This window comes from Heteronotia binoei, chromosome 4 (assembly GCF_032191835.1).
Source record: "Heteronotia binoei isolate CCM8104 ecotype False Entrance Well chromosome 4, APGP_CSIRO_Hbin_v1, whole genome shotgun sequence".
NCBI classification, from domain to species: Eukaryota; Metazoa; Chordata; class Lepidosauria; order Squamata; family Gekkonidae; genus Heteronotia; species Heteronotia binoei.
In genome coordinates this window covers 67,753,377-67,760,877 of record NC_083226.1, presented here as the reverse complement: position 1 = coordinate 67,760,877, position 7,501 = coordinate 67,753,377, and positions in this window count along the sequence as shown.

Here is a 7,501-nt window from a genome sequence, read left to right as displayed (position 1 = left end):
GGCTATCTCATATACTCTGCTCAGAATATGTTATTTATGGTAGCTTCCACAAATACTGGGGACTGGAAAAATCAAAATATGGGGGACTTGAAAATTTGTTATAGTTATTCTCCTTAAGCCAAGGGAAAAATGCTTTTCCATACAAATGAAAATGCTTTTGTTTAAGCCATCGGGTTGTCAGAGAGACCCAGTGGAAGAGACTTCCACAAGAGTCACAACCCACCCCTGACTGTACCAGGGCAGAATAAAATAATTGTTGCTTCTATATAACAGAAAAGAAGCACTGTAGTTTGAAGATACATAAGGCAGCAAACCTGTGAGATATTAAAGAGGTCTGGGACTGGTCAGTGCCATGGTTGGTGGGAGACCTCCTGGGAACCCTAGATATGCTGTCTTGGTTTCCAGGAAGGAAAGAAAAAACAGATCTACTAATTTTTACATTAGAAAACACCTTAATCTTGCTTCTCCATCCTCTTTTTGTAAACCAGTGCTGCAACTTAAACTTCCTGAAGAAGCCATCATGGCTGTTGAGATAAGGTCATGTTAGTAAAAAGTAAAACAGTGGTGTTCCTCAAGAAGTCACTTTGCCTTAGGAATCCCAACGCAGCTGCGGGGTGGGGGTACTCTGTGAGGCCACTGGGGCAACTGCCTGTGAAGGGGCCTGTGAACCAGCCCCTGCACCGCTCTGACTTTGTGGTAGTATCAAAGGAGCGCCCCAAGCCCATGACGGCCCGGCCAAACCCTGGGGTACCCAAGGCCCAACATTTCCTGGCATTACCGATACCCCATCCGCCATACTTGGGGACACTGTTGACTGTGACGAGCCCCAAGGGCCCCAAGGCCACCCCTGAGGTTGGTGCTGCAAAGGAGGCTTACCCACGTCCCCTGAGGGGGTAACTGCAACCGCGACAACCAGGGCCGGCTGCCCAACTTCATCCACTGCCCCACGATTCCGGGGCTCCCTGCCTGGCAGTTCCCCCGTGTCGTCACTGTCCTCATGGTCCGACTCGTGTCTCCTGTCTGCACCTTTGGTCCCACCCTGTAATGCAGAAAGACAGGCCAGCACCTCCTTCTCAAATGTCAACCGGGCAGATCAGCCCGTTGCCCTGCGGCACCCCTCCCATATAGGCACTCCTGTAGCACCCCTCTGCTGCTCCAAAGCCTCTAATTGGCCCATAATGGCCTGCCTTATCTGGGCCTCCTGGTCCCCCTCTCCAGGGGGGCTCGGTTCCTGGCCCCACCTACTTACAGGCCTGGCCGGCTGCTTCCCTTTAGAAGGGCCCTGACCCTTCTTAGGAGCCATTACCCAGGCCCCTATACCAACTCTGCCCTGGTGTCTTCACCTGGCTCACGTATATGAAGACCTGCCGCCCTCCTTGCCTCCCTTCCCCCTGTGCCCAGCTAGAGGGGATAACAAACAAAGGGGGGGCACAGCCAACCCCTTGCAATTAACCCCCTTGTCCCCCAACCAAGCTATGGCCCCAAAACCAAATGTGGGGGGGCAATGCTGGGGATTGAAGCTGGGACCTACTGTTTATCAAGCAGTTGCTCTACCAATGCACCACTGTCCCCCCCCTGGCGACTCCCAACCAGCCCCACATAGGCCTCTTCCAAGGATAAATATAAGGGGGAGGGGGGCCAACTGGCCAAGCCCCCTGCAACTACAGCCCAGACACCAACAACCCCTTGAGGCCAAAAGCCCTTGGAGCTGCCTCTCTCCCTGCCGAGAACGGCCCGACTGTGTCGCCTGCTCGCTCCGGAAAAAAGTGGCCCCGCCTGGGCCGCACGCGCTGAAGAAGCTGCCCAGCCTACTGCTGCTGCTCGTGCTGAAGACCAGCTGACCCCGCGCTCGTGCTGCCGATCGCATCGGCCCCAGCCCTCCTGGACTTGCACTGGACGCTCCCCTGACGCAGCTCTCCTTCCGAGCCGAGAGCTGAAACGAACTGCGCAACATTGGGTGGGGCCGGAACTTTTATAGCCCCAACTCCCCGCCCAGCAGCAGATTCCCAGATAGCCGGGACATTGATCAGCATCCCTCCATCCAGGTAGGCAACAGCGTCCCCCCAGCCTATCGCTGGCGAAGCCAGCTGTCTGGGAGGGGCCGGTTAGTCCTATAAACCTTTGCTCTTTTGCTGGCAGCCTACGTATAAAAACTAAAGCCTTGCCCTTTGCCTAAACTCATATCTCACATTCTCCAGCTTCCAAGTGCCATGCTCCAAAGCCTAAATATATCTGTCTAGGTTTTTTTGACGTTGCAGTTAATAAAATATATCTGAACAAAAGTTCAAACTTGTAAAAGTTAATCTTATCAGTTTAGGATGGGCTAGTATTTGGCAAGTACATTTTAAACTGAACCCTCCCTTGATTTCTACTGGCTGAAAAGGGTATAAAAAAGAGGCTTTGGGCTTTGTTCAATACTGTTTGATCAACACCCCACCTAGGCTTGTCTTGGTCCACACTTTAGGAATATTCCTTTTTCTTTCTGAAGTATTCACATATCAGGTACTGGGATTTTCTATATGCTATTGGGTATTAAGAACATAAGAGAAGCCATGTTGGATCAGGCCAACGGCCCATCAAGTCCAACACTCTGTGTCACACAGTGGCAAAAAATGTTATATACACACATACACTGTGGCTAATAGCCACTGATGGACCTGTGCTCCATATTTTTATCTAAACCCCTCTTGAAGGTGGCTATACTTGTGGCCGCCACCACCTCCTGTGGCAGTGAATTCCACATGTTAATCACCCTTTGGGTGAAGAAGTACTTCCTTTTATCCGTCTTAACCTGTCTGCTCAGCAATTTCATCGAATGCCCACGAGTTCTTGTATTGTGAGAAAGGGAGAAAAGTACTTCTTTCTCTACTTTCTCCATTCCATGCATTATCTTGTAAACCTCTATCATGTCACCCCGCAGTCGACGTTTCTCCAAGCTAAAGAGTCCCAAGCGTTTCAACCTTTCTTCATAGGGAAAGTGCTCCAGCCCTTTAATCATTCTAGTTGCCCTTCTCTGCACCTTCTCTAAAGCTATAATATCCTTTTTGAGGTGCGGGTATTGATATTGAATATATGCTACTGAGTGTTACTTGTGTATGGTTTTAGAGTTAATAAATACTTTTAGTTAAAGGCAACTGTTCTCTGTGTGTGTTTCCCTCTGGAGGCCTGAGTTCCCTAGCTAGACTCCATCCACCCATAGAAAAGAACCCTAATGGGGTTGGGGACCAGGCAGAGGCCTGGATTCCTAAAAATCTCCTATGCCCAAGATTGTTGGAGATGATAACTAAGCAGGGGAGATCACCAAGGACAACTGGGTTTGCTATGCAAAGGAAAGCAATAGTAAACTAACTCTGTATGTCTATTGCCTGTAATGCCCTGTGGAAGGGGTTGTCATAAGTTTGTTGCAACTCAACAGCATATTTTTCTTGAGTCATTACCATCTCTAAAAGTGTTACCCTTTAGGTGGACATTGGTGCCCATGCGATGGGGGTGAAATGAAATAGCCTGATCATAACTATGCTTATGTCTTGAAAGATTTATGGGGATATGTGGAGAAATGCCTCCCCCAAGAATTCATCCCTACATTTCTGCTCTCTGTACATGTACAGGAACCCAGCTGCAGAACAGTAGCTGGCAGAAAGAAGGAGGCTGAAGAAAGGAGCCATCAAACTTCCAGTACAGAGCACTCAAGACAAAGCAGGATAATGGCTTACTAAGTCATACCCTTTTGTCTGGTCACACCCCAAAAGGACAGAGACTGCTAAGAACCAAGTAACTAGCAAGTGAACTCTTCCTTCTGATATAGGAAGATCCAAATGACCCCCAAGTGGAACAGACTATCCAAGGTAGAATATAATTTTTTTGGACCCTGAATAGAGAGCCAGAGTGGTGTAGTGGTTAAGAATGGTGGACTCTAATCTGGACAACCAGCTTTGATTCCCCACTCCTTCACATGAAGCCTGCTGGATGACTTTGGGCCAGACACAGCAGGTAACAAAACTTTTGGCAGGAAAATCTGCTTTGCAGTAAGGGAGCAACAGGAGTCCATCATAGATTCCTAATTACATTTCATATTGCCCTTAGAGTAGCAACCTGGAGACAGACAAGGAATCACACCTAAAAGGAGATAATATGCTGTCCTCACTATCCTAATTTGGTGTAGTTTGAAGTTTGAGCCAGTTTGGTGTAGTGGTTAAGTGTTAAGACTCTAATCTGGGAGAACCAGGTTTAATTCCTCGCTCCTTCACATGCAACTGATGGTATGACCTTGGGTCAGCCACAACTTCTCAGCAGAGCTGTTCTCTCAAGAGAACTCTCTCAGCCCCACCTACCTCAGACTTACACCACTGTCAGACTCTCTCAGCCCCACCTTCCCACTTGCCTTACACCACTGTCAAGCTCCTCTTCTCAGCGGGGCTTCCCTTTGATATCATACAATCTGCCCTGGAGCTTCAGCCAGCGTCGGCTTTTTCGTGCAGCAAAGAGAAACTGTTTTTTAGAGGTTTCTCTTTGCCGTGTGAAAAAGCCAACACTGGCTGAAGCTCTGGGGCAGATTGTGTGAAATCGGAGGGAAGCCCCATTGAGAAGAGGAGCTTGACAGTGGCATAAGGTGAGTGGGAAATCAGTCAGGGTGTCTGTTGTGGAGAGAGGAAGAAAAAGGAGATTGTAAGCCACTCTGAGACTTGTGAAGGATGGGGTATAAATCTAGTCTCCCTCCTCTTTTTTTCATCTTTCTTCTTCATTCTTAGTGGCTACTGGCTAGGTCACCAAGGAAGAGATGAGGCTTGCTACTCCACCCTTGTGTTGGCCCCTGAATCACATTAGTTAGACCTGTTCCAGATTCCAACTAGTTAATGGGTGATTTGGCCCTCAGTCATGAACTGAGACTTGGGCCAAATAACAGGATGCTGATACCCAGGAGTGGGATTCTAGTGGGAGCTCCTTTGCATATTAGGCCACACACTCTGATGTAGCCAATCCTCCAAGAGCCTTGTAAGCTCCAGGAAGACTGGCTACATCAGGGGTGTATAGCCTAATATGCAAAGGAGCTCCTGCTAGAATTCTACCCCTGCTGATACCTAATAAGGAAAATTTGGGGTGAATGACTTCACAACTATTGAGAGATTGCTATTTTCTGTAGTTAACTTGCTGCTGTGACTTAGATCAAAGAGACCTTTTATTTTCCGAAGATGGAATTTATTTGAAGGCTTTTATGTGTTAAAGAGGATAATAGAAGAATTTTTGCAGCTTGCTAAACAGATGTTTGAAGTGCCATACTTATTTGTTTAACCACAAGAAGACGAAGAGAGATTTAAAAAGAGAGAATGAGTAAAAGAAGCTAGGAAGATTCTAATTGATTTGTGAGACCTCTGCCGCTGCCTTCTTCTTCTTCTTCTTCTTCTTCTTCTTCTTCTTCTTCTTCTTCTTCTTCTTCTTCTTCTTCTTCTTCTTCTTCTTCTTCTTCTTCATTAATAATGATTTATAGGCTGATGATATATGAAGATTAGTGATTAAGATTTGAAATACCCAGGAGACACATGAAACCAACAGTAAGACAAACAGCCTACTCCCACCCCCAGCCCTTTTCTGTCTGCAAAAGAGCTCTGGGTAGAACTGGAAGGCAGGAAAGCTTGTTCTGCCTGCACACATGCACTTGGAAGCTCATTTTCCCCACACACCTCACTTTGAAGATGAATGCTGGTCACATGTTAAGTGTTTAACATCTTGTTAATGGCAGAAAGCGAGGAGGACCTAAAGAACCTCGTGTTGAGGGTGAAAGAGGAGAGCACAAAAGTAGGCTTGAAATTCAACATCAAAAAAACTAAGATCATGGCATCCAGCCCCATCACACCTTGGCAAATAGAAGGGGAAGACATGGAAGTAGTGACAGACTTCACATTTCTGGGATCCAAGATCAATGCAGATGGTGACTGTAGCCATGAAATAAAAAGACTACTCCTTGGGAGGACAGCTATGGTGAACCTGGGCAGTATAATAAAAAGTAGATACATCACCCTGCCAACAAAAGTCCGTATAGTCAAAGTGATGGTATTCCCAGTAGTAATATATGGCTGTGAGAGCTGGAACATAAGGAAGGCTGAACGCAAAATAATAGATTCTTTTGAGCTGTGGTGCTGGAGAAGAATCTTGATAGTCCCTTGGATGCCAAGAAGATCAAATCAGTCAGTCCTAAGGGAAATCAACCCTGACTGTTCCCTGGAAGGTCAGATGCTGAAGCTGAAGCTCAAATACTTTGGCCACCAAATGAGAAGGGAGTACTTCTGATGAGGAGGGTGATATGGTGGTTGATTCCAATATTGCTTGTAGATTGAGAGCATTGGAACAGGCAGCGGGCATCCTTTCTCAGGATGGGGAGGATGGTGTGAGGCAATCTAAGAAGGGTAAGCAGGCGAGTATTCTCACCAGGCTGTCTATTCTTGAGGGCAGGTCTGGTCAAGTCGTGCCTGGCAGGGACGCTGGCCTTTGTGGTCTGGAGATGGGTTTGATGGCGGCGGTGGGAGCATCGGGGGTCGGTTTGCCATTGGTTCCTGCTGGATTCGGAGGTAGGTCAGGTGATGATTTACAGGCGGGGCCTGGGCAGGTTTGGCCATGGGGAGCATGGGGGCCTGCTTCGGCAGCTGGGCAGGACACTTCCATGTCAAGCGTGGGGTGGCCTGCCTCCTCTGCATTGGGCGCATTTCAGAATTGGGCTTGGCCTTGTGGGCAAGGTGTTCCTAGTGTGTACCCGGGCACAGGGCATCCTGGCATGGCTGGTTCCTTTATGGGGGCACCCCCAACATATGGGATGGTGCCTTTTGCTGCTTTGCCGTTTGGGGAGGTTGCCTTGCCGCTGGGGGACCACTTGCTTCCCACTACTAGGGAAAAATATTAAAAGGGGAGTATGTGGATATTTTTTCTCTTCTCTTTCGGGAGGTTGAGAAAAAAGACAAGGAAGAATTAGATGAGAAAGAGAAGGAAAAATTGAAAAAACGGAAGGTGGACAGGACCTGGGCTAATTGGCTTCCTGGGTTCTGTATTTATGCCGGGGTGATTGCGAGGGCGCAGCCGTGGAGGGCAGCATCCCTGTTCCAGTATTTAGACATAATTTATAAAGGCTATACGACCTTTAGTGGACCAGCCTGGTTACAATATGACCAGGAATTTAGGATGAGGGCTGCCCTGTATCCGTCCCTTCAGTGGGATTGGATCCATCAGCAGCTTTGGCTGCAGGTTATGTCCCCGGCTAGGCCTAATCTGGGTGATCGCTTTGATAGTGGTCACTTGGTGAGTAGGTCATCCACATCCGCTGCTGGTTCATCAGGCTCTCCCTGCAGTGCAGCGGGGCAGGAGGTTCAACCCCGCATGCTCTGCTGGGAATTTGGATCCCTTGGGGTATATAATAGGAAGGCATGCCAGTTCAAGCACGAGTGCCCCATGTGTGGTGGTTCCCACTCTTTTGACAACTGCCCTAGAGCCCATGGGCATAAAAATATGAAGAAGC